Source organism: Sminthopsis crassicaudata, chromosome 4, assembly GCF_048593235.1.
Source record: "Sminthopsis crassicaudata isolate SCR6 chromosome 4, ASM4859323v1, whole genome shotgun sequence".
Lineage (NCBI taxonomy): Eukaryota > Metazoa > Chordata > Mammalia > Dasyuromorphia > Dasyuridae > Sminthopsis > Sminthopsis crassicaudata.
The window spans coordinates 152,008,135-152,034,847 of NC_133620.1; the positions used below are offsets into that span (position 1 = coordinate 152,008,135).

Consider the following 26,713-nt stretch of genomic DNA (forward strand, 5'->3'; position numbering starts at 1 on the left):
TTGTCTGAGAACCAACATTGCTAAGTATAGAAAAGCTTATGAGGTGATTAATTTTTTAGCTATCATACTTCTCAAAGACTATATGCTAATGCATGCAGGTGTTATGATTTCCATCGGTGGAGGGAGAACCCAGACCTATATCACTATTTTCATCTTGGTCATCCTATTAGATCTTTACCACAACCCACTGAAGTAGATAGAAGAGGTATTATTGCCTTGATTTCACAGAAGAGAAAACTAATTGTCCTGTTGTTAAATGACTTATTTCTTCAGGTTCATTCAGCTAATAATCCAAGGTATTAGACTCCAGGTTCACAATATTTTCTTCATAAGAAGAAGAAAAACTGCAGACAAACATAGTAATGCTTTTGTTTCATTCACAAAGTTACTATTGAACTTATTGCACCAGTTAACATGCTTTTCTTCAATTTGTTTCTGATTAGGTGGAGACTTTGGAATTTTAAAGAAGACAGTCAATAATCATACTCACCTGAATGATGAAACAAATTGCCATGGCTGGAACCAATGATTACTAAATCTTTACTATCAGCAGTCAGGTAAGTTGAATCAGATATTTTCATACACAGTCTTAGAATTTATTTCATTTCCACTTTTAAGGTATAATTTTTAAAAAAAACTTTCCCACTGGTTCTGGAAGACCCTTCATAATATATCATCCAAAAAGAAGATATTAATCTTCATCAGGCTTAGCACTCTGGCACTATGATCTTACCCTGTCTTAATTGTTCTTCCTTTTTAGAAGTGATTTCTAAGAGATGGCTTATGGGACTCAGGACTCTTAACTAAGAGAAATTTGGTATAGCTTCATATTAAAAAAACAATAGGAAAAGATGACATTATCTTTGCGTACTTTATTATTGCCTATTAGTTAAAAGATTTTGTGATGATGGGAGACTCTACTCAGACATCTCTTAGAATGTTAATACTTTAGGTCATGGGAACTAGAAGATAAATTACAGCAGTTTTAGGGGTAGGTCAGCTTTCCCTTGGATCCCAGTATGGTGAGTTCTAGCTTATTTTCTCATATTGACAATCATCTTGCGAGACTTGGCCATCTGTTTTCCATGGCATTGGATTTATGTGTAAGAAAACTCTTGTTTGTTCTTGCTTCTGTCACTGAACTTACCATATTTTGGTTCAGTTGCATGTAAAATGGAGTTCTTATGAAAAGGTGCATTTTCATGATGAATTTTTATGTTGAACATTTCAGTAAGCTGCATAAGTCAGCAAAGTGGACACTTTCTGGGAGGGATAGTTTGCATGCTACTATATTGTATCAGCCTTCTAAAGTATAAGCATCTTAAACAAGAGAAAATGAGGCCAAAAGAATACTACTATTCTATAAGTGTCACAGTTAATATAACTTACACAATACTCAAATGAACTCAGCTTTGTCCAACAATTTTTCATTCTTGTGACAATTGTATTTCATCCTGAATCTTGATTATTTGGTTTGATAAAAATCACTATAAGCATTTTGTCACTTTAGAGAAGTCAGAAATTGAAATTATGGGGGATCTTTATTTCTGCCTACTTAGGGACATAGCCAATCATATATTTGCGACAGGTTAATTTTCATTTTTGTGGATGCATGATGCCTTTTGGAAAGATTTTTAGAATAATTTTTGACTTGTAAGGAAATAATTCAGTTAAGTAAAAAAAAAGCTTCTCAAACTCAAAAGGTTTAAATATGTACCACATTAATTTTTGAGAACTACCATAGGTATTAAAAGATGAAAAACAATGATATCTATCAGTAATGTAAATGTTTTCTCTTCATTTCTGATTTTTTTCAGCTGTTTAAAATTGAGGTCTTTTTAAAAGGGCTTTACAAATTAAATCATTTTAACTTTTCCCAAAAGGTGCATTGTAAGGTGAAAACCAAATTTTGAGGGGCATTATAATATAGTGGATAGAGAACTACCTTCAATGAGGAAGTCCTGAGTTTAATCCTACCTCATGGAGATTCTCTGTATTTCTATGGGCAAGTCACTCTCAGTTTTCTAATAACTTCTAAGAATCCAAGTTTTAGAAGAGGTGCTGACCTATATTGGTGGAGAGAGTTTTCCATGTTAGTGAAATAAAAGATCAGATTAAAAAATAAAAATAATATAAATTCAGAATAAATGCTACTCAGCAGGAAAATTATAGCCTACCCCTTTGGCTTATTCAAATGGACAGTTTTTTATTGAAATAAACATTTTATATCTGAAACTATATATTCTTCTTCCTTTTTAAAAATAATTATCATTTTTATTTACCAGATATTTGCATGGGTAATTTTACAATGTTGACAATTGCCAAAACTTTTGTTCCAGCAGGTCGACCAATACATGTTAAATATGTTAGAGTACAAATTAAATACAATATATGTATACATGTCCAAACAGTTGGAAGCAACATATTCTTGACTCCAATATCATGGAGTCCCTTAGGAATCCCTTTAGAAACATGAATTTTATAACCACCTATGTATCTATGTCAGTTATTTACATAGATGTTGTCTCCTCTTTTCAACTGTTTACCATTCAAAGCCCTTCTTAACTAGCCCTCCTCCTATCTTTCCTGTCTTCTTACACCTTACTGCCATGTATTCTTCAATATAGTGACTCACCTTCTGGTTTTCCACGAAGGAAACAATCCATTTCTATGCTCTGGAGATTTTCTTTGGCTATCCCTCATTCCTAGAATGCTCTCTCTGCTTGTTACTAATATCTATCTTGAAGTCACAATTAAAAAGACCATTTTTAAATTGTGGCTTGAGACTATATATGGGATCTTGTAACAGAATGTGGGGAGGTATTTTTTTTTCAAAATTATTATTTATTATCAGTTAGTGTTTTATTTGTATGCCTATTTTTATGCCTACATATCTTGGGTCATTTAAAAACTTCTCAGGTTAAAAAAAGGGGTCTGGAGTAGAAAAAGTTTATGAAGTCCTGTTCAATAGAAAACCTTTGCCAACACTTTTAATTCTTTAATTAATTAATTTAATTCCCTCTCAATGATTTCATTTTTATCCTGTACATAGTTTGCTTTATGTATTTATGTATATGTATTTGTATATTTTTTCCATTAGATTGTAAGCTATTTGAGGGCAGGAACTGTTTTGCCATTTTATTTTTTTTTGGGTCTCCCAATGCTTAGCATAGTGCCTGGCACATAGAGGTGTTTAATACATGTTTATGGGCTGATTGACTATTTTCTAAATACAGTCTGCCATTATTCCTAGATAGATCTGCCAAGGGATTCTGGGTATGCTCAGTGGTTAGAACAGATTTCTCTGGCAAATGGAAAGTGTTTCTGTGCTATGGTTAGGCAGCATTAGAAGTTTGAGATAAGAAAGGAAAAAACTCTTACATATATACCCTTAAAGTGATAGCTGTTTATAACTGAAGATGTTGTGAAGTTTAAATGCTGCCCTTTGTAAAAGTTGAAAAAAAAAAAGAAGTTCTTCACTGGTTTGAATGGAAATGCTCTTTGCTTTCTTTACTTTACAATATCTTTTTTTATTCTTAATGTAACCAATGTAATATTTACATAATTCAGTGGAGAGAATATTGGACATCTTGAGTTCTACTCCTACCTCAGGCATTTATAAGCTGTATGACCCTAGTTAATCACTTAACCCAGTGGTCCTCAAATTTTTTAAACAGAGGGCCAGTTCACTGTCCCTCAGACTGTTGGAGGCTGACTATAGTAAAAACAAAAGCTCACACTCTGTCTCTGCCCCTCAGCCCATTCGCCATAACCCAGCGGGCTGCATAAACATTGTCAGTGAGCCGCATCTGGCCCCTGACCCCTGCCTTAACCTTTCTGTGTCTTGATTTCCTCACCTATAGGGATGTGTGTATGTAGAATATATGTGTGTATATGTGTATGTGTGTATATACACATACATTACATACACACACACAAAATTATTATAGCCAGTCTTTAGACTTTTAATCCTATATCAAGAAACTCCCTAATTGACACTGCTATAGAGAATATCAGGTTAGTTTTCTTATTAGTAACATTTCTTTTTTAGACTAACATGTATACAAGAATAGGCAGGAAAAGTTTGGGAGTGTCAGAAACACAAGCTTTCTTTGACCATTTAAACCTTGCTCTCCATGATTGTTTTTCTTTTTTCTTTTTCTTATCTATGCTAATCAAATTATAAGTATTTAATAAACACGAAATACTATGCAACAGGATTGCTTAAAACCAAAGTACAAACTAAATTGCAAAATAATGTGGACCAGCAATTGCCATCATAGAAGTTGTAGGAAGAATTCCTCCAGAAAATTATGGAACAAAGAGATTAGGGAAATAGGTTTTTGGTTTTTTTTTTTCCTTTTTTCCCTTAAGTCACATCCTCTGTGCTATACTACACAATACTTGTCAAATACATTGTTAGAATGGGCACTTAAAGTGTATTATACACTGGACTAATAAATGAGATTATATTAAAGAGTTTGTTTTATAATCTTGACATTAATACACAGTTGTCATTGAATTCTCATTCTTATTCTTCCTTACCCAACCTCCCCTCAAAAAACAAAACTAAAACCAGACACAAAGCCAGACAAAGAAATAATGCATGAAAAATGCACGGATATGCACACTTTTAGAAGCTGATACTTCAAGCAGCTAAGTGGTGCAATAAATGGAATATTGAACCTGGAGTCAAGAAAGTTCAAATCCACCTCAGAAACTTTCTAGCTGTAACATGCTGTTTGCCTCAGTTTCTTTGTCTGTAGAATGAGCTATAGTAAAGGAAATGGCAAATCATTCCAGTATTTTTGCCAAAAAAACCCAAAAACAAAATCACAAATGGGTTCATGAAGTGTTGAAAGTGACTGAACAACAATATTTTTGGTAAATATTTATAGACTGGTCCTACTTTAATCAACCAATCAACAAGCATTTATCAAGCATTGATTGCCCTCCAGGTAATTAGCAATATTTTAAATTTATTTACTTTGCAAACCACTTGTTAGAAATTTAGAATGTTTTCTCATTGAAGTGTTTTTATGCATAATGGTTAGTTTTCTAGTGGTTAGTTTTCTAGGAAACTCAAATTTTTAGCACTATAATTTCTTTACAGGTCAAATAGTCTTTAAAAACTATACTAAATCCTTTCTGAACCCATGATCTCAAGTTCTGGATACTTCATCTTAGTCAAGTAGCAAGATATGGATAGACTGATGTTGTTTCATAGGAACTCAAGTGGAACTTGGCACCTCAGCATGGGTCAAGATAGTAGTACAGTACTAGGATGAATCCAGTTGGCTGAACAACAATTGTCATTGTTATGGGAACATAGCTGATGATAGGAGGACATAAACTTATTATCAGGGATGTGAAGCTCAAACATTCGTAAACAATCAAGTTAGAAGTTAGTGGAAGAACAAGACTAGACAATATTAAAAAACAAATAAACCAAAGTCAGTTTGTTTCAGATGGGTGGAGAAAGGTGTCCATAGGTTTAAAGTAGCCGTTTCTTAGACCAGCTTTCTTGCTGAATGAAGTGAACTGCTTGGTCTCTGCCACCCTTAGACTTAGCTTGCTAATGAAGTGTCTAGTTTTCTTAAAGATGAAAGCTCTTCTCATTTATCTAAGGGCCTTATTTATTTGCGTCCTGGTCTAGTGCTGGACCTGGAGTCAGGAAGGCTCAGCCTCCTGAGTTCACATCTGGCTTCAGGCACTTATTAATTGTGTGTCCCTGAACAAATCAGTTAACCCTGTTTACCTCAGTATCCTCATTTCTAAAACATTGGAGAAGAAAATGCAAACTACTGTAGCATTTTTACCAAAAAAACATCTCTGAAGATTTGGATTTATGTTTTGGACTTGGGTCGCTCAAGAACGTAAGATAAGAGAAAATTTTGGTATTGGTTATCATGACTAGGATCATCCTAGACATGGAGGCAGCTAGGTGGTTCAGTGGGTAGAGCACTGGATATAGAATCAAGAAGACCTGAATTCCAAATCAGCTTCTGACACTTACTAGCTATGTGACCCTAGCCAAATCATTTAACCTTTTTTGGCCTTCATTCACTGAAGGAGGGAAATGGCAAATCACTCTAGTATCTTTGTCAAGAAAAATCCATGGACAGTATGGTTCACGAGGTCACAAGGAATCAGACATGACCAAACTACTGAACAAAGAGGTAAGATAGGGACTCAAGCAATAGAAATCTTGAAAATTAGGTTCTCTGACCTCTGAATCATGTGATAGAAGGGCCATGAGAAAATAAAATGATGATAGTGGAGACGAAGTTGGAGAGAGAATTGAACAAATGCAAGAATTGGAGAGAGGCCCTGATGAGCAACATACTTAGATCACCAGTACTTCTGTGCTAGAATGAAAGTGTTAAGGGAACGTCAGCGATAGCTTCAGGGCTAGTAGTTCTGGTGAGGGAGGCCTAGATAGAGTTTTGGCAGCTGAAGAACTGAAGAGCCTCAATGTGGAAAGGTCCCAGTTTCAAAAGTTAGGACAGTAGGGGTTGTTCTCATTTTGTATAGACTATTTTAAGTGTCATATTAATAAGCAGAGATATGCCTAAACTTTTATTTATTATGAAAATGTTTCTTAGTGAGATTTGTTTCTTCCACAGTTTTTGCTTGCTTAGCAAAGTTGCAAAGTGGTACTGCTAATCTAAAACTAATCCTATTTTTTCTGTAGCAACATTTCCAGTTATTCCAGAATAAAAAGTTTAAAATTTATAATTTTATGAGTATAAACATAAATAATTTAACTTTTAAAAATATAGTATATATATGTATATATGTATATATACATACATACATATATATATATATATATATAATCAGTAGCATTAAAATGTCTCTTACAATTCCTTCTCCATTAGAAAAGCCAAATACATTTGAGTATACATGAGCAACTTATTTTACCAAGGAAATTTTACAATTTTTGCATCCTTAAGCTCCTTCATTTTTCCTGAGTTGGCTACTTCACTTTTTGTTACCTTCAGCAGAAGGGCTTTCTACATTAAAGAAGCAATAGCATTTTAAACTGTTCTTTAGGATTGTATTTTAGGCCTGCATAGGAGAAAAGGTTGGCACCAATGTCCAAAATGCATTTTTTGTATTAAACTTAGGCTTTATTTTCCTTGCTACCATGGAAATTGAGGGTTGAAGTGTTTCTTTGTCTTTTAAATTAGATAGCTTTACTATTCTCCTGTAGAAAGCTTTGTCCTGATAGTGGGAGCTGATGATGTCATTACCTCTTTGTGAGGGTTAGTAGATCGCTATTTCACTTGTGAAAATGGCCTTTTGCTTTGCAACTAGTGTACCACTAATGTAGCCTGTCCCTGTTTGCAACCCTGCAATGGCACTTCACAGGCAGTATAGCATCATGGATCTAATTCTTTGTTGACCTGGCTACTGTGATTTTCCTAGTACCATGCCCCACTGCTTATAATTATACTGCTTTTAGTTTGTAGTTGGTTTTTCTTATTGTTCTAGACCTTTGATTTCACTGTGTTTGGGAAGTACCAGTGAACAAATTTTCTCCCAAATGTAGACATGTAACCTTGTTATGTTTCTTCTGTCTTGTTCCTGGTCTTTCTACTGAAACTTGTCTTTCCTATTAGAGCTGAACTATCGAGGATATCACATATTCAAGTGGACTGTGATTCTTGGATCTCACTGTTGAATCACTTTATTACATATTATTACACATATATTATATGTGAGTCACATTATAGTGTGAGTCACACTCAGGACACTGACAGGAACCACTCCAAAATATCTGAAGTAAAGTCATGTCTTATGAATGAATATGAAAGAATTTATAATGTCTTCAATATGTGCAAAGTGCTTTTCTAAGCACTAGAGAATAAAAAAGTAAAGTAGCCCCTACCTTCAAAGGAGCTCACATTCTAAAAAGGGAAAATCACATAAATACACTGGATCAGCTGAAGGGTCAACAGGATAAAACTATTTTCTTAGGGTACTTCAAATTATTGCCTGATGCTACTCATTCCCATCATATTCTATGACCCTATCTATAGTGATATACCTTATCTGTAACAGGTGTTTTGGGAGAAGGTAATGTTCTGTTATTATATATTAAAGTTTATGTTGTTTTCCTGAAGGTGAACCTGGACTTTAGTGAATCATGCCCCTGGAGGAAGGGATCATAAAGCATGATTTAGCCATATGAGAAATAGAAGTGGTTTGAACCAGAAATTGGCTGAAGGACAGACATCTGATATTCAATGACTTTAGGATGAGTCTGTAATCTGAATGTCACCCATGAGATGAGAACCAAGTGAAGCTTGGTGATACTGGCAGGAAGAACAAATAAGTCAGTCCGGGAAGAGGCTCTGTGATGGGAGTAGCACGAGGAAGTCAGTCTTAGAGGAGAGAATAAAGGCAGAATGACTTTGTAGAGGGCATGTCTAGGTGACACAGTGGTTAGAGCACTGTACTGAGAATGAGAAACATCAGAGTTCAAATCCATTCTCAATCACTTACTACTTGGGTGACTACATAAGTCACTGAACTCTGTTTACCTCAGTTTTCTCTCTTCAAAATGAGCTGGAGAAGGAAATGGCTAACCACTTCAATATTGTTGCCAAGAAAACCCCAATGGCATCACAAAAAGTCACTTGTGACAACAGTAACAAAATAAATAACTGGCCTTGAGGTCCCAGGAATCTGGGCTTCTATAGAGCAAAGAACCTGAATGCCAGTCTGGTAGAGGGGGTAATTTCATATAAAGGATAGAGCCAGATATTCCAGGTCAACTAGGGGATGTGATTTATGCAAACCAATTAGGGCAGAGAATACAAGTGAAGAGGAAGGAATGTGGTTGTGGGAGAGAATGCACATGTTGAGGGACTAGGAGGATGATCCAGATGGCTGCAAGTTAAAAAGAGAAAGCTTCTGAGGCCATGAAGGAAAGGCTCTTTTCATCTAGGGAGTGGGGGGCAGGGGGAAGAGTATTTGTGTATACAAAATGAGACATCTATGGCAAAGGAGGAACTGAATGAATATTGATACATATACATGCTGCATTTCTCTAAGTCCAAACATGGTGCTATACTACCTTTTTATTTTCTTTCAATGCCTATTGTCCTGTTTCTCCTAGACAATGTTGTCAGGAAAAGCTGATAGGATTCAAAACAAACCAAAAACCCACCAGTAAGCAATGGAAGCACTTAACTATACAAAATCAAGAAGTGTGTGGGACAGGAAGTATCCAGGGAATAAAAGGAATATGATGTTTTGTGTGGAATAAATAGGGGAAACATTCCCTGGTCTTCACCTCATGGATTTGTTAATTCAAATAATACAAATATAGATAATCTCATATATTATTGAATTTTGAAATTGTTTGAGGTTTAAAGAATCTGGGTACTTTCACAGTCTCTTGAAGAATGGGTATATGTGTTTACCAGATGCAAATATGCCAGAGACATATATGTGGATCCTTTTCCAAATACTTTAAGTAGGCTTGACAGAGATATATGTGTAGAAAAATTTCCTTCAACCCCTCCACTTAGGAGCAGACATTATTAATAGAAAACTTTGAGAGACCCCCAGTTTAATTTTGCTATACTCCAGAGATTAGGCTCGGACAACTCTGCCCCTGCTAGGATCTCCAATTCCTTAGAAATATATATATATATTTGTCAGAGGATGCTCAGCAGCCAGAAGTGTGCCTCTCAGATTCTTAAAATAAAAATATGGGGTGGGTTGGGGGTAGAGGGAATAACTTCTTTTCCTTTTGAGGAGTATGATCTTTGCCATCTCACGACTCACTGAAATAGCACAAAAAAGGAACATTATTTGGCAGAACGAAACATCTAGGGAATGTGTGTACACATGCACTTCTCCCTTTCTTTACTTTGTTTAAGAGGCAGCCTGGTTGAGGGAAGTGGTAGCATTTTTAAACGAATACTTAAAATTTAAAAACTTTAATTAGTCCATGTGAACTTATGGTTATTCTTTCATTTGGGGCCTTTCTAGCTGCAGGGTCCATATGTTCTGAAAGCTGATAGGAGTAATGAGTTGGCTGGATAAAGCCTATTCTACTTCCCCAACTTTATCCCTCCCCCTTCCACTGGAGACTTTTTGAATTTTAAAATAGATGATTTTGATTAAACTAGTTTAGACTATGTTAATGATACTGTAATTATCATTTGTCTTTACCTTGTGTGCTAATGATTAAAGCAAACATTTAATAATTGTGGGGTGGTAAATATACTTTAAATACTAAGCCATAAAAAGATTTCCATTAGCAAGAATGCTTTTGTATATGATTAAATTATTCATTGGCTATTCCAGAACCTGATTTTGCCATCAGACATAAGTGGGAGTTTGGAGAATACCAACAACTATTAAAGCCAACACACTAGAATCATTTGAGTTGTCCTTCACTTTCACATAGAATTCTGGGTTTCTTTACTGTCAGATTTTGATTAAAAACCATTTCACAAATGGTTTTTCTTAAAAGCATTTTAAATTCCTTAAAAGCATCATTCAATCACATTTTGCAATGAGAAAAGAGCATTGCATTTGGAGGCAGACTGACCGGGGTTCACACAAGTTTTGTTACCTGTAATTTTGAATAAACCATTGATTAATTTCTCTAGGCCTTGATGCCCTCATTGGTAAAATGAAGGATTTAGACTAGAAAATCCCTCTATAATCTCTTCTGATTATGAACCTTGAAAATATGATTAAGTTACGATGGGGTATGCTAAAGTGACTGGTATTGGATAGTAGGCCCAGGTTCATTAAAAAATTTATCTCGGTCAACTTTGTTCATGGGTTGATCTTACAGGTTTTGTTTTAATATGATTTCCTTTAAGTATATATAGATTTCTTTATATATTTGAAAGGCTTCTTGTGCACTTATAACATTTTGCCTTTCTTTCACCCCCACTCAAGCACTTATCCTAGAGTTGTGACCACACCTACCACACCCTTGGCTCCGGGTCAGGGAAGTCCTGGGACTCTCCTTGGCCAATTTCCCATCTAGAGGGAGGTTTCCAACTAGAACAATCTAAGGAAATACACACACACACACACACACACACACACACACACACACACACACACACACACACACACTTGTTCCTTTCTTCCAATAAAAGATATAAATATATCAACACATAGATAAGGAAATCGTTGTGTTCATGCATAACTTTAATTATATACATGCTTTCACACAGAAATCACCGGGATAGGATACCATTAACATACTAGAACTTCCGAAGAGCTATATTAACAATATGGACTCATAGGAATAATTATTGATGATAGTTTACATTCAAGTAAATAAATCACTTTTATATATAGGATTCAATCAAGTCAACAGGATGAGATAGGTTGTATGAGCATGAAAAAATGCATGGGAAAATGAGAAGAACATTGGATTTGGATTTAGAACTAGATTTGATAGAGAGCCTAATTATTATTTACTGACTGTGGTCTTAGATAAGTCATTTAACTTCTCCTACTGTCAGTTTCCTTATCAGTAGAATGAGGGTATTGGATTAGCCTATCTTTAAGGTTTCTTCCAAAAATAGATATAGCTTGTTATACCTATTTTATAGATGAGAAAACTGAGACCCAACAAAGCTAATTACTTTGCCACAATCACACTTCCACAAATGGTGGAACTGAACTATGAAGATAGTTTTTTTTTGTGTGTGTGTTTTTTTAAAATATCAGTCCCATGGTCATTACTAGAATCATACCTCTATAAAAATGTAATGGTGTAAATTTTCAATATATCATAGATATTGTAAATCCTGTAGAGAGGAAAAAGCAAATTTTTTTTTTTTTTTGTAACAGTCAGTTGGGAATTTCAGTTGAATATTCCTTAATTCAATTATTTTATTTTTAAATTTAATTCAATTTCATTTTCAGTTCCAAATTCTACCCCACCCTCCCATTCAGAGAGCAAGAAAAGTAAAACCCATTACAAACAGGCAAAACAAGCATTAGCCATGAAAAAAATTAGAAAAAAAAGAAGAAAATCAAAAAGAAGAGGAAAGAAAGAAGAAAAGAAAAGAAAGGAGACATATTTTAATATGCCTTCTGAATTAATCACTTTATCTAGAGGTAGATAGCAAGTTTCATGACCCTATTAGAAAGTTAATCACAGAAAAAAGACTTCCATAAACACATTTCATTTTTGCAAAGTGATATTTCAGACACTTTCAGGCCACTTTATAATGACCACTTTAAGTAATTTACAATGAAAGGCAAGAGAATAGAAAGGCAAAAGGAATAGAAAGATGGGACAAGAACATGAGCTCACTTAATCCCATATAAATTGTACTAGAAGAGCATGGAAAAAAAAATTAAGTTTGTCACAAACCCACAGTAGATCTGTTAGTGTAAAAATGCCTCTTGTGCCAAATACTAATCACTCTTTTATCTTTTCCTCTTTGTTCCTGTATTTTTCATTCTTTATCACCATTCTATTTTCTCAATATTTTTTTTCATTTGTAATAGTGGTTAATAGCATCATGCCTTATGGCAAATTTTTCATTATTACCTGGCTTATTATTAATATATTTAAAAAAACCACATCAATGTTTTCACCAATATTTCTTTAGCTTAAACTATATTATTTATAAATGTTTGAGTTTAACATAATTTCCTTTCTTTTTTCTGTCATTCTAGACCATTAAAATACAAGTTCAATTTCTCTACTTTATAAAATTTTTATCATGAAAAGCTGCTGTTGAACATGACATCTATTTTTTCTTAAATTTGAGCTGGCTTTATACTATGTGGGAAGAGGGGTAACTGTGAATTGTACATTAAAATCCTTAGTCAAATGCCATGGTTGGCAGTTGACAAAATATGATTAATTTAGATAATATGTATATTTATATCTAAATATATATGCAAACATGTGTATACACACACCTACATATTTTACAAATATTTTTATTGGTTTATATATATATAACCCACTTAGTCTACAGATTAGAAAACTATATTGTATGTACATATTATACATACACATACATATGTATATATTATCTGTGTTATAATATGAATAAAAGTAAATTATCTACAGGACATAGGCATATGTATTCATATGTATAAATTGCTCAGATTTTTTGTGAAATGTCATCATGGCTATAGATCTTGGTAGAAGGATATTGGTGAATATCTTGTATGATTCCTTTGTAGACCATACATGTATTATAGATAGATTTAAATTTCTGATTTTTGCACTTTCTTTGGACACACGTTGTTCTTGTTTTTTAATAGTGAAAATGTAATGATAATTTAAACTAGTGTTTTAATTTTTAAAAACAAGGACCACGTGAAAGTAATTTAAGTGATATTTTTTATTTGCTTCTCTATGTATAGATTATTTTTGACAAGTGGAATGTAAGCTCCCTGAGGATCAAGATTGTCTTATTTTTGTCTTTGTGCCCCTAGTGCCAAAGAGCAGATGATTAATTTATTTCTGTATTCTATTCCAAGATCCAAAAAGATCTTAATATACATCTAAATAGACATACAATTAAAATATTTTATGTAAGACTCTCCTATAATAGCTAATGGGAGAAGCCTTGATATTTATTGTTTAATTATCTGAAGCTTTTCAACTAATGCAGATGAAAAGGGAGCCATTCAGACTTACCATATATTTGAAAATTATATAACATCTAATTATATGCTTTCTCTGAAAGCTAACAATGGGATAATAACATATGGTTCATTACAAAATCCAGTACTAGTTAAGAAGGAAATTATGCTAAAGAATTTTGAAAGAAGCTCTTTGAATGAGAGAGAGCCTGTATACTTCTTTGGAAAAGGCATGGTTGATTTCTAGGCCTTGTTTGTTCAGGAAGGATTTTTACCTAAGTGATTAAGGTAATTTACCTGATAGGAATCATGAAGTCTTTGAACTGAAGATGTTTTATTACTGTGTTTTAATTACATATTGCTACTATTACCATTATTAATAAGTTTTATTATACATGTACCCTGAGGTTTTTTTTAATATGTTGGGCACATTTGGAAATCTAATGAATAAATTAAATAAAAATAAATTAAATCCACTTTAGTAAGTACTGTGAATTACTATTCAGAACAGAAGCTGTTGGTTGACATATCTTGACCAAATGATTTTGAATCTTTTTGTTCCTAATGATAACAGGATTATTCAAATATCAGTTTAAACACTTTATAAGATTAAATTTAGAAAGTGTTGGGCATAGTTTAGGAAACTCCTATGTCAAAGCTTCCTTAATTTTAGAATCTATTGTTTTATTAGTTTTGTGCCAAACAAGTTCAGATTTCCAGTGACAGTTACAAAGAATGATGAGCCAATGTTTTTAGAAATAGGAAAAAGTCCTTAGGAAACATCTAATCCAACAAACTCTATAGAAAACCATAGCCTAGAAAGGATAAAAGTAATCTTTTTTATGGGTCACTAGATGGTTTAGTGTATGAAGAGACCAGGCCTGGGATCAGGAAGACCTGAGTTCAAATCTAACTTCAGATGGAAGCTGTATGTTCCGGAGCAAGTTATTTTATCCTGTTTGCCTCAGTTTTATCTCTAAAATGAGCTGGATAAGAAAATGGCAAACCACTTGCATATCTTCGCCAAGAAAACCCCAAATAAAATCACAAGAAGTTGGACAAATCTGAAATACAATTGAACAACAAAAACAATTTGTCTATATTTGCATAGGTAACAAGCAATGGACTAGCTCTTCTGATTCCAATTCCAATTTTCTTTTAACTATTTCATTATCAAGGTCCCATAATTACCCAACCTGTGTGTTCTCATGTTATCAAAATTTTAATGAAATTTTACTAGAATCAATAAAATATAATTCAATGCAATAAACATTCCAATAGACTTCTAATATGCACAGGGCACTGCATTTAGGTAAACATTGAGAAAAGACAAAATTTAGATTAAACAAGATAGCAGTTCAGAAAGAGGGGATAGAGGGTTGAAACAGTGAATCAGAAGGATTTAATGTGTTATCTAATAAATGTATTAGTTACAAAACAACTATATCTGGGAGTATGTGTGCACACATGTGAGATAATATAATAACTTACAAAACTTTTGCCAGCAATTGTGAAGCAACATGGTAAAATAAAATGGATGATGGAATAAAGAAGACCCAGATGCTGTGCCAGGATCACAGAATCAGAGTTGGAAGGGACTTCAGAAGCCTTCTCATGCCACCAGTGGTCCAATAACCTTTGTTCTAAATTATTGAAAGGGAGCCTGCCACCTTTAGAGGCAACCCATTTTCTTTTTGGAAAGATAGTTTTTCCTTACATTCAGCCTTTTTGCAATTTACACTCAATGCTCTCTAAGGGCAAGCTGAGTAAGTCTATGCCCTCTTCTATGTGACACCCTTTTGTGTAGTTGAAGGCAACTATCATGGAATGCCTAAACCTTTTCTTTTCCCTGCTAAGCATCCCCAATATTCAACTGACACTTGTATACCATGGTCTGAGGTTCTTTAAATCTTCAGATACTCCTTCCTTCCTAAAATGTATCACTAAAATTTATCTTAATACTTTATATATGATAGAGTAGGGTGGGCCATCACTTCTTCAGTTCCATATCATGTATCTTTCCCTATTTATAATAAAGTTATGTTTTTTTTTTACTTAAGACAAATGAATTGCTTTGGATTTATCCTTAATAAATGCTATGTTATTTGTTACAGCACAGTGTTCTATCTGTCTGAAATAGTTTTGGATCCTGATTGCTATTCAATATATTAACTACTTTTAAATACTTTGTATAATTTGTACATTTGTTAAGCATGCTAGTATCAAATCAATGACAAATATATTAAACAGATTCAAGGACAAAATCCACTCTGGTTCATGCTGTCATCACCTCACTCTTGGGCCGTTATAAGTTGGTATTTCTGCTACAAACCTCTTTCCACTCTATCCTCCATTCAGCTAATCTTCCTAAAGCACAGTTCTGGACCATGTCTACTGCAGTCCTCAAGAAACTCTAGCAATTCCCTATCACCTCCAGGATCAAAAAAGATTCTTCAGCATTCAAAACCCTTTGAAGCTTAGAATTCTTACATTCTCATTTCTGCTTCCCTGGCTTCCTTTCATTCAGGAGTGATTTTTTAAAAAATAGAAACCCTCTTTTAGATTCTCCTTAATACCAATGCCTTCTGTTGATTATCTGCAATTTGTCTTGTTTATAGCATGTTTGTAAACATTTGTTTGTATGTTATCTTCCTTAAGAGACTGTGAGCTTCTTAAGACTGGAGTTATTTGTATCTCCAGTGCCTGACACAGATAGGCAGTTAATAAGGATTAAAAAAAAAACAACAAAAACAAAAACTTATTAATTTACAGATGCTAAAGAGAGATGCTAAGTTGACTATGCCATTAAAGAATATTCTTTAGGATTATTTAATCTCTTTTTAATTCTATCAACTGTTTATGAGAATAATATGAGTTTGGTTTGTTGGAATCATTTAAACTATATACATATGAGTCCAACTATTATATCAGTTTAATACCTTTGTCAAAAAAAAAAAAAAAAAAAAAAAGACAATGAAGTTATTCGCCATAGCAGACCTTGGTAAAATCATAGTAATTCTTTATGATCACTGCTGGATGTTCATTGATCTTAATTTTTAAAAAATTCTCAAATTTTACCCAATGATTGAAATCAAATTCAATGGCCTTTAACTTGCAAACTCTATTGTCTTCCTCCCTTTTGAAATTAAAAAAAAATTGTTTTGTAGTCCTGTAGAAACTATCCTTTTCGGTAGGATCTTTTATATGGTAAAGGAAAAATAATGGCTTAATAAGTCCTCTGATTCTCTCTCTCCCTTTTCCTCCCCATCCCTGAGTTCCCTGGGATATAGTTCATTTTGGGCCTATTGACTAAAATTTGTCAGAGAGTAATTAAGAATTCTCTTATCTTGGTTATCAGTTCTCAGTTTTCTCCTGTCTTTTTTCAGTTCAAATATCTTTGTCCAATTCACTCTTTCCATCATGCTACACAATCTTCCCATCCTAAACTAACTATTGTTATATGACTTCTATGATATTGAGCGAATCAATGAATCTCTCTAAGCACTTTCTTCATTTGGAGGTTGGATTAACCAATCTCTAAAATAGTTTCAAATATTGAAATATCAAATATCCATTTATATTTAAAATATTTATTTGCTGTCATATAAATAGTCCAATAAATTTGCTGGATTTCAAATTTACTAACCCATGGAAATTTTTTTTATTCTTCCCTTTATATAACAAACCCTCCTTGCTCACAAATTTTCTCCTGCCTTCTCCTAGACCTCTTTGACTCACATAAGTCTGACAAGGGAAACTGGAGTGATGGTTTCTGAGAATCTTTGGAACTCAATAAAGAACAAGATACAGGGAATAAAAGATGGAAAGATTGTAAAATAGTTATTAAAACATACCTGATCTTGGGAACACTTTTCAACTGGAATGGAAGTTAGTGTAGAGTATGATTCTTTCTGATAAGCAAAACTGTATTCCTCTCCCTTTTGAGAAGAGTGGTGAAAGAAGAATCACAAAATTTAGACATACATACATATATACATGTATATACACACATATACATACATATTTCCTTTCTGTTAGTAAAAATTATGAAGGAATTGGGCTAGGGTCACTAAAAGTACACAAATAAGCCTGGTTTTTTTGATGCTTCTACCTTTGTGATTTTCCTCTTGTTTTCCTAGTATGCTGGGTGAGGTAGACACATTACATTAAATCACAAAATTTAAAACTTGAAAGGATATTATGGTTTCTGATCTTTAAATATTTGAGAAGTGATTATGTGAAGAACAAAAGTAGGAATACCTAGAGGAAATAGAAAAATAAAAGCATTCTGATTCTGTACAATGAAAGGCTTTCTGACAACTGTTTATAAGTAGAATGAGATGCTTCAGAAGGTAGCCTCTATTTACATAACACTTTTATGTTTGCTGACAAAAACTTTCCTCAGTATATTCTGGGGAGTTGGTGGTATGCATATTATTTCCATTTTGCAGATAAAGGGATTAAGTGAGGGGACAATAGGATTTTCTTAGAATCATGCAATGAATCAGTATTGGATTGACTGTATTGGAAAAGTGAGGGATAGTAGGATTTTCTTAGAATCATGCAATGAATCAGTGTTGGATTGACTATTGGAAAAGTGACTCCAAGGTAGGGTTGATCTGGTGATGTTTAACAATGGGCTGGGGAGCTGGGTGTTTGGGTCGGGAGGAGTGTTCTCAAGACCCACTTAAAACTGTATTATCATTTTCTCCAACACATTAAAAAAATCTAGGCAATCAAACAACACTACATCAAATCCTGCTCAGGTATAAATGCCCATATTGCAAATTGCATATATTTTCCTGAGAATCCATATAGTTCTTCCAGGCTTTTACAAGCCGAGGGTCACTGGAGTTGCCATTCCATTCATCAAGAATGATGTAGAAGGGATTTCTCTTTATTTATTGTTTGAAATAGTTGCTGACATCAACTGTGTGATTTGGGAATAGAAGTTACAAAGAGGCAGATTTTGCTTCTTTCATATTTTCATCAAAATAAATAATTATAATTATATTCATTTTGTAAGGGTATGCCATTTTCTCAATCTTGATTAGTCTTACAGGTAAGTCAGAGGAGTCCAAATAATAAGTTGAGAGTACAATGTATTCCTGTTTTTGGTATATAGTATCACACTAGACACAGGGTACTATGTCAGTTAAGAGTAGAACCAACATTTCAAGAATGAAGCACAAAGACCCCTGGCTGCCTGCAGGTTCAATTTAGGATGACTCCACATAAACCTTTCTGAAGTTGTCTCAGGATAGTACTATTTAAAAATTTTTTTTAAAAATTTATTCTATTTCATTTTCTTCTTTTATATATACTAGCATTATGAATAAAGAGGAGGAGGAGAAAGAGGAGGTGGAGAAGTAATTTGGAGAAAGAGAAGATAAGGACAAAGAAGCATCTTAGAGCTAAAAACAAAATAAGAATTCAAACATTACATTAGGATAGACCAGAGCTTCGTGACCTTTTTGCACTTGAGACCCTTTTTCACCTTTTACATGACTGTAGATCTATAGGTATATAAAATTTGGCATATGAATCAAATATTTACCGATAATAAATCATAATTTCACAGTCCTAAAATTCAGTTTCAATCCTCATATAGGGTCATGAACCCCAGTTTAAGAAGCTGGAGTATAGACTAACCCAGGAGTGTGTTGGTAAATGTTTAGCAACTGGCTTTCTGAAAATTTCATATTTAAAGTTTATTCTGCATTCTTCACATTTTCTCCACTACTTTCTTTAGCTTAGGCAATCAACAAATCAAGGCTCGATTTGTAAATTTTGCTGATTGCTGAGGTGTAAATATTCACACTGAAAATTTAACAATGAGAGCTGTTGAATACTATCCCATACACCTTGGACTATACTGAATAACCAAGATTGGTCATTGACTAAGCAAAGCCTTGAGTCAGGCTTCTTTTAAAAGTGTTTTTCTTCAAACATTAGAAAGTTTAATTTAAAAAAATTAGTATTCTTGTTTTCTGAGAAATGTTTGCATTTTTCTCTCAATCCATTTTTACTAACTAGTTAAAAAAAATCTGCACATTTGAATGCCAGCTGAGAAGTTAAGCAGCCTTCCCCAGATGTCTCAATTTTGACTTAGACCAAAGTGTCACAGAGTCCTAGTGATTGCACTCAGCATTATGAGGTGTATAGTTGAATTTTTTTTTTTTTACAGACTTGCACACTGCAATGAGGAACATGGAATAGCTCCAAACAAAAAAAAGATGATAGGAAGGATTTTTTTTTTTTAAAGCAGCAGATCTTATTTTTATTTATGGAGGAAGTTTTAGATTTTGATTTGACTGGCAAATGCATTTTGGTTTGATTGCAAGGCATGTACTTCATTGATTTTTGTTTGAAAAAGACACAGCTGAACAGTGTGCAGAAGGGAATCTCTTCCTTGAAGCATATCATTCCTAACTTAACCAGCTTTTCTTCTAGAAAATGTCTGCAACTCCTGCATTAGAACTTTCAGGAAGCATCAAAATTACATTTGAGTATCTCTTCAGTATAACAGACTTTGCTGTTAAAGCAACCCCAAATTTGATTTTTAAAAAGGAAAAAAGGGTACTCTGATAAAGTCCTGCTCATAAGGACAATTAATCAGCTCCAGGGCAGCTGTTTCCTGACATTTCTGCAAATTGTTGTGGAAAAATTAATGAAAGCTAGATCAGTAATGGTTTCAAGCTTGGCTAGTGGAAAGTATGACAGTGTTTCCATCAGCAATTAAGTTAGGCTGCCTTTTTTTTTTCTATAGGGGAAGTGGTATGATGTGTGTTCTCCACAGGAAATAGAAAACACCAGCTGAACCGTGTAGTAGAACAGGTATGGAGTTATGCCTTCATAGTATTCCTGTGTGGCTCCTCAGTAAACTGGTGCCCCTAGTTCAGCCTTTGCTATTTATATATATGTGTGTGTGTGTCTGTATAAAAGAAGCATTTTTTTTCAAATTCTACCGAGGAATCATTCATTTCAGAAGAGTAGGATGTTTCAAAGTTTACTTAAAATTTCTCCTTTGGTTTAGACTCAGAAACAATGTTAAGCTAAACTTTGGGAACCGGAAAATGGAATTTATGACAAACAGAAAGTGAAACTGATTTACCTAATTTTACTGTTCCAACTGAAGGTAGTAAAGAACAGACCCAGTTCACATCCTGTGTAACCCTATGGGATTTTCCCCAGTATTAGTTAAAAATTTTCCCATAGGGTCACACAGGATGTGAATTAAAGTAAACACATAGCATGCTCCACAAAAAGGAAATTAGCTTTCTAAATGATCCTTTCATTGTTAACATCCCGAGCCTGTTATCAGTAACATGGGAAAGGATCTCTTTAATGTCTACCAAGTTGTTGCATTATTAGTATAATGAAAATTTCATGAATGAAGTTATAGAGGTATGAATTTATTTTCCTATTTGAAAGGCAGAGAGGAAACATAATAAAGCTCCCTTTACACTTTTATTTTTTTTTATTTTTTATTTTTTTGGTAAACACAGTAAGAATACAAGTAACTTACATTAAGAGAAAATATTTTAGTGGGGAAATGGAAAATTTTAGTCCTATAAATAGGACATGAAAATCTTAATACTTTGTTAACATGGACTAGGTGTGCAAATTCATCTTGAAAAGCATTTCTATTGACTTCTCAGGGAAAAAGCCAATGCTTCTCCCAGAGTAACCCTTTGTCCTTAAATTAGATACTTCTATGATCACAAATGAACCTTTAAGGGAAGAGATTTCTAAAAAGTGTGTATATTTGTACCTGTTATAGTAATTTATTAATGATCAGTCAACTATGAAAAAAACTATAAGTTACAGAGAATGTTTAGCTTTGCATAAGTAAGAGAAAGTTCCTCACTAGAAGGTCCCTATACTGATGAATTAACAGGTCTGGGAAAAATTAAAATCAAAACAACAACAAAAAATGTGAATGCTGCAAATATAAATGTTAATTTTAAAATGATTAATAAATAATATTAGATGATTACTAAAAGTTATTAGCTGAATTTTTACATTTCCAAAGAGTTGATGCTTAAACATTTCTATCTCTATTTTTTCAGACTCAAAAGTAATATATATATATATATATATATATATATAAACTTGAAGAAAGTTCATCCTATAATTATATTTTCATAAAATGCTCTTCTGAACCTAGTAATTTGTTGAGTACCATACAAAGCAAGTGGAACAGGAATGTCCCCCAGTTTCAAGGAGCTATTCATCTTACATATCATCAATGTAAATAAATATATCAGAGGTCATCACATACCCTTGCAGCTGTGCAAGCATGTGCAAAAATACCAAATAAAAAAATTATATCAAACAGCATTTTCCCGGTACTCCCTCTCTGCCCCCCCAAATAATCTCTGTAAACAACTAGGTATTTTCATCTGCTAGTCCTTCGGGCTACTAGGTGATAGTGTGTATTGCATGTATTGAGCAAGGGACACTTGAAAGTGGGAGTTGTATAATTGGTTGATAGAGAACTTGGACTGATTTGACTGGGAGAAATATAGAAGGGGAACTAGAGGATAATATTTTCCTCTTTAAATGAAGAAAATTAAATAATTTCTGGTGATTTAATGACCTTCTTTGAGTTATTTTAGGCCCAATCTGCAGAGCAATAGGAAGTAACTACAGATATATGAGTAGAGAAATATGGTCCAAGTATGGATGAATTTGACCTTAACAGAAGCATCAATATATATCTACATGAAAGATTCAGTGGAAAACAAGTAAAGAGAAATTAGCCAAAGTGAAATGGAAAATTGGGAGGTTGAGTTAAGATTAAGACTGGTTCTTTAATAGAGAAGAGATTCACTTGAGATAAAAACAGGAAAAATGACAGGATTGGATGCTTGTAACAAAGGATGATAAAAATTAAATACAACTAAGTTTTCTGTAATGGGTTGGTGAACATTTATTACTATTTAGAATGTTCATGCACCTAATTCTAGATACTAAAGATACAAAAATCCTGAAGTTCCCTTTCCAATTCTGACTTCTGTAATCCCTGTTCTCAATTATAATCCACTTGTAATCCACCATTGTAACATAAGAAGGTTATAGATGAAAAGTAAGAGAATGATTTATTTTTTAAAATTCAAATTTACTTTTTTAATTGTATTTTTGAGCAGCATGAAGCTCAACACCATCACAATGTCCAAACTATTATTATCCATCAATTCATGTTGTTGTCGTTGTTATTTGTCCTTCCTTCTCAAAGAAGACCAATGCCATTAGGAAGGATGATATCTTGACTTGAAGTGAATTGGATTTAAATGAGGCAGGGTTGCTCAGAATCATCAGCCTCATTCTCTCCTTCAGAATAATCTGAATCCGGGAGCAAGATATAGGACAGTACTGCTGGAGATGAACACAGATACAGTGGGAGATATTTTTTTGTACAAAGCTTTATGGATTACAGCAAGGTGCTTCACAAGTGTCCTGTGAGGTAGCAGTGCAAGTACTATTCTTTCCATCTTTCAGATGAGGAAAATGTAATATAGAAAGGCTAAGTGACTTGTCCAATCATGAAACTAGTGTCAGTACTAGAAACTCAGATACTGGTTTTATAACTTTGGAATCCAGTGCTTCTTTTCATTATGTGATGTCAATTAAAGGAGCACAAAACAAAGGGAGAGAACTAAGAGAGATTTGCTGGCTTGCATGACTTGGGGAGAAGAGTTCATTTTATCATGAAGAGCTTATCCTCATTAAAAAATCTGATTCAGAGAACCAATTAGATGAAGAGGTGAAATAAGAATGCAAAAAACTTCCCTTGAGTCCAGGTTGTACATATATCTAAGGAAGGAAGGAAGGAATGATTCAAGGCTAAGATTGCAAAGGAAATAGTTTTGGGACTTAGGGAAGAATAATTTCTCAATTCGAATTACAGTTGGCAGGATTAAGTTGGAAATCAAGAAGTTGGAAATCCTTGAATACAAATCCAGTCTCAGATACTAGCTGTGTGACTCAGGGCTTATTTAATCTCTTAGATTTCCTAAATTATAAAATGGGGATTATAATAGCATTTATTTTCCAGGATTATTGTGGTGATAAAATGAGATAATTGTAAAGTGATTAATATAGTGTCTGGCACATGATAGGTACTTAATAAATACTTGTTTCCTTCTCTCCTTCTCTTCTTCCCTTCCTTCCTCTTTCCCTTATTCTTCCCTCCCTCCCTCTTTCCTTCATTCCTTTGTTCCTTTCATTTTTCCTACCTACCCCTTTGCTACTTCCTTCCCTCTCTCCCTCCCTTCCTTTCTTCTTTCCTAGCTATTTTCTTCTCTCTCTACCTCTCTCTCTCTCTCTCTCTCTCTCTCTCTCTCTCTCTCTCTCTCTCTCTCTCTCTCTCTCTCTCTGTCTCTCTCTCTCTCTCTCTCTCTCTCTCTCCCCCTTCCTTTTTTCTTTCTTTTTTTCCTTTCTTCCCCTCTTTTCTCTGTCCCTTCCTCCCTCAATGTTTAAAAGGATGGTGCAAAGATTGACTGAGCATAAGGGCTGCATTAGAGAGGAATCTGCAAAGGTCCCAGATTTCCATATGCTTTATTGGAGTTGGAGAGGGTCAAGACTGATGGAGGAAGTCACATGACTATGCTCATTAAGTCTATTACAGATGTGTTATAAGTGGTACAATGGATAGAGTGCCAGATCTGGAGTCAGGAAGACCTGACTTCAAACTCAGCCTTAGAAATGTATTACCTCTGTGACCATAGGCAAGTGTCATTTAACCCTTTTGCCTCATTTTCCTCATGTATAAAATAGCACTCCAGGATCTTTGCCAAGAAAACCCCAAATAGGGTCACAAACAGTCAGATGTGACTGAAATGACTGAGCAATAATATCAACAATTTCAATAGGATTTTCATTGCTACATGCCAATTCTTTTACTCTTTCTTGATTGCCTCTTTCTTCCCACTCACCATAGCATCTGTTACACACTTATTTTCTCCTCAAGTCACCTCTCACGCCTTCCCCCAGCTGAGGACCTTGCCTCATAATTTACGGAAAAACCCAAAGCCATCTGTCATGAGTTAAAATCCCTCTTGATTCTAGTGCTTTCCCTCTATTGATTATTTTCTTTTTATCCTGTGTATAACTTGTTTGTACATAGTTGTTTTCATTTGTTTCCCCCATTAGATCGTGAGCTCCTTGAGGGCAGGGACTGGCTTTTGACTTTCTTTGATCCCCATCCCTTAACACAGTGCCTGGCAAATAGTAAGTGCTCCTTAAATGTTCATTGACTACTTGATTTCAATCTGCCAATCAATCTACATGCATTTATTAAGCTCCACTATCTGCCAGTAACTGTGATATATGCATTATAGATATTAACATGAAATCATCCCATTCATTATCTGGGAGTTTCTTCCTTCAACAGTCCTCTTAGTTTCCTAATATTTTAATTTTTTCACATTCTTTGTTTCTTTTTTCTATTATTTATAACCATTTCCAGTTAATACTTATCCTTAAAAAACCTTCACTTGATCCCACCATCTCCTCAAGTTATGTTTCTAGATGTCTGTTTCACAGCCAAATTAGTAGGGGAAGTCTACATTTGTTGCCTCTACTTTTGCATCTCCTACTCACTTTCCAGTCCCTTGTAATTCTCCACTCTTTCACATATCATTCAATTGAAACTGCTGTCTCTGAGGCCATCAGTGAACTCGTAATTGCCAAATTCATACCCAGTGTCTGTAATGTATTCCTTCTGTGATGCATAAATATTTGCCTCTGTTTCAGATAATCCCTGGTTTCTTTCCAAATTCAGCTCAAATGCCACTTCCTATAGTAAGTCTCTATTGATCTTCTAGGTTCTAACTAGTGCTCTCTTTCCCTTTTTTATGTTTTATATTTAATTTTCTTTGTATAGACTATTTCTTCTCAGCAGAACATAAGATTCTTGTAGACAGGGACTATTATATTTTGTTCTATTTCCAGAATCAACCATACTTCCTGGTACATAGTAAACTCTTCACAAAGAATCTTGAAAGGATGAATTCATGAATCACAGGTCTGACTAGACAATTCTAGGCACTGATGATGCAAAAGAATAAGTATTAAAGCCCAGAATAAGAAAGAGAAGTAAAGAAGGGGGAGCTGATGAGAATGGCATATGGCCTCAGGACTTTTGGAAACTGTGATCTTTTAATGCTTTCATATATTACTTCTTCCCATAGCCAACATCATCATCATCATTCATGATTTACTCTGTAGTGGATTTGCTGTTAATAAATTCCTTTTAAAACTATTAAAATTATTGATGTGCCATTATCAGGGACTGGGGAGGGGTGAGAAAAAGGAAACTGCATTATTGTTCCCTCTATAGGTCATCTGAGGACTAGGGTACTTCAGAATGTTACAGAAATAGATGACAACAAATCCTGAAGGCAGAACCAGTGAGATGGAAAGCTCGTAGGGAAAAATAATGGGGTCTCAGGGGAACAAAACCTATAATACCATATACCCTATCAGTTTTGATTGAATCAACCTTAGTAAGATTCAGTTTAAAACTAGGATAATATGGTTTAATAGGTCTATTTCATAAAATTTTGTGCTTATGAAATGACTATGTTTAGTATTTTAAAATAGGGTCAAAAAGGTTGTAGTTCAATCTTATTTAAGAAGACCAGAGATAGTCTTGCAAATATAGTTTTTAGGTAATCATAGAGAGTGACTAAACAGAATAAAGTAACATAGTAGAGTTATATACAAAGAAAAACAAATCATGAAATCTATTTTAACTATTAAGATACTCTTAAAAAACATGGTTATATGTTCATTTATATAGTTACTATTGCCTCACCAAGATAGTTTATTGTCAGGAACTACTAGACATGCATGCAACTCTAGTATTTTTTTTTTTTTACCAATACAAGCTGACACCATTAACACTATTGACTTTGAAAAGAATGATGTTTTTTTTTAAAAAAATATTTACTCATTTACACAGTGTACATTCTTTGAAGAACTCAAGGTGCTGTTCAAGGAATTTTTAAATAGACAATTTAATTTAAACACTTAACCTATTCAACATTTTGGTAAGGCATTCAGCACTTAAGCTAGGCAAAGTGCTGACTGACTTAACCTATTG

The 26,713-nt window shown here is 33.9% G+C and overlaps 1 protein-coding gene across 9 annotated transcripts in view; it reads left to right on the top strand.

The window, feature by feature from the left end:
* Positions 1-26,713, top strand: part of HIVEP2 (HIVEP zinc finger 2) — a 265,730-nt gene that overhangs the window by 161,323 nt on the left and 77,694 nt on the right. For 8 of the 9 annotated variants that reach the window (XM_074309664.1, XM_074309663.1, XM_074309662.1 and 5 more), the window contains one exon: positions 444-557. The gene's annotated coding sequence lies outside the window, so the exon portion shown is untranslated. Of the gene's footprint in view, positions 1-443; positions 558-20,371; positions 20,440-26,713 lie in introns of all 9 variants that reach the window. The other variant, XM_074309668.1, reaches the window with a different exon arrangement.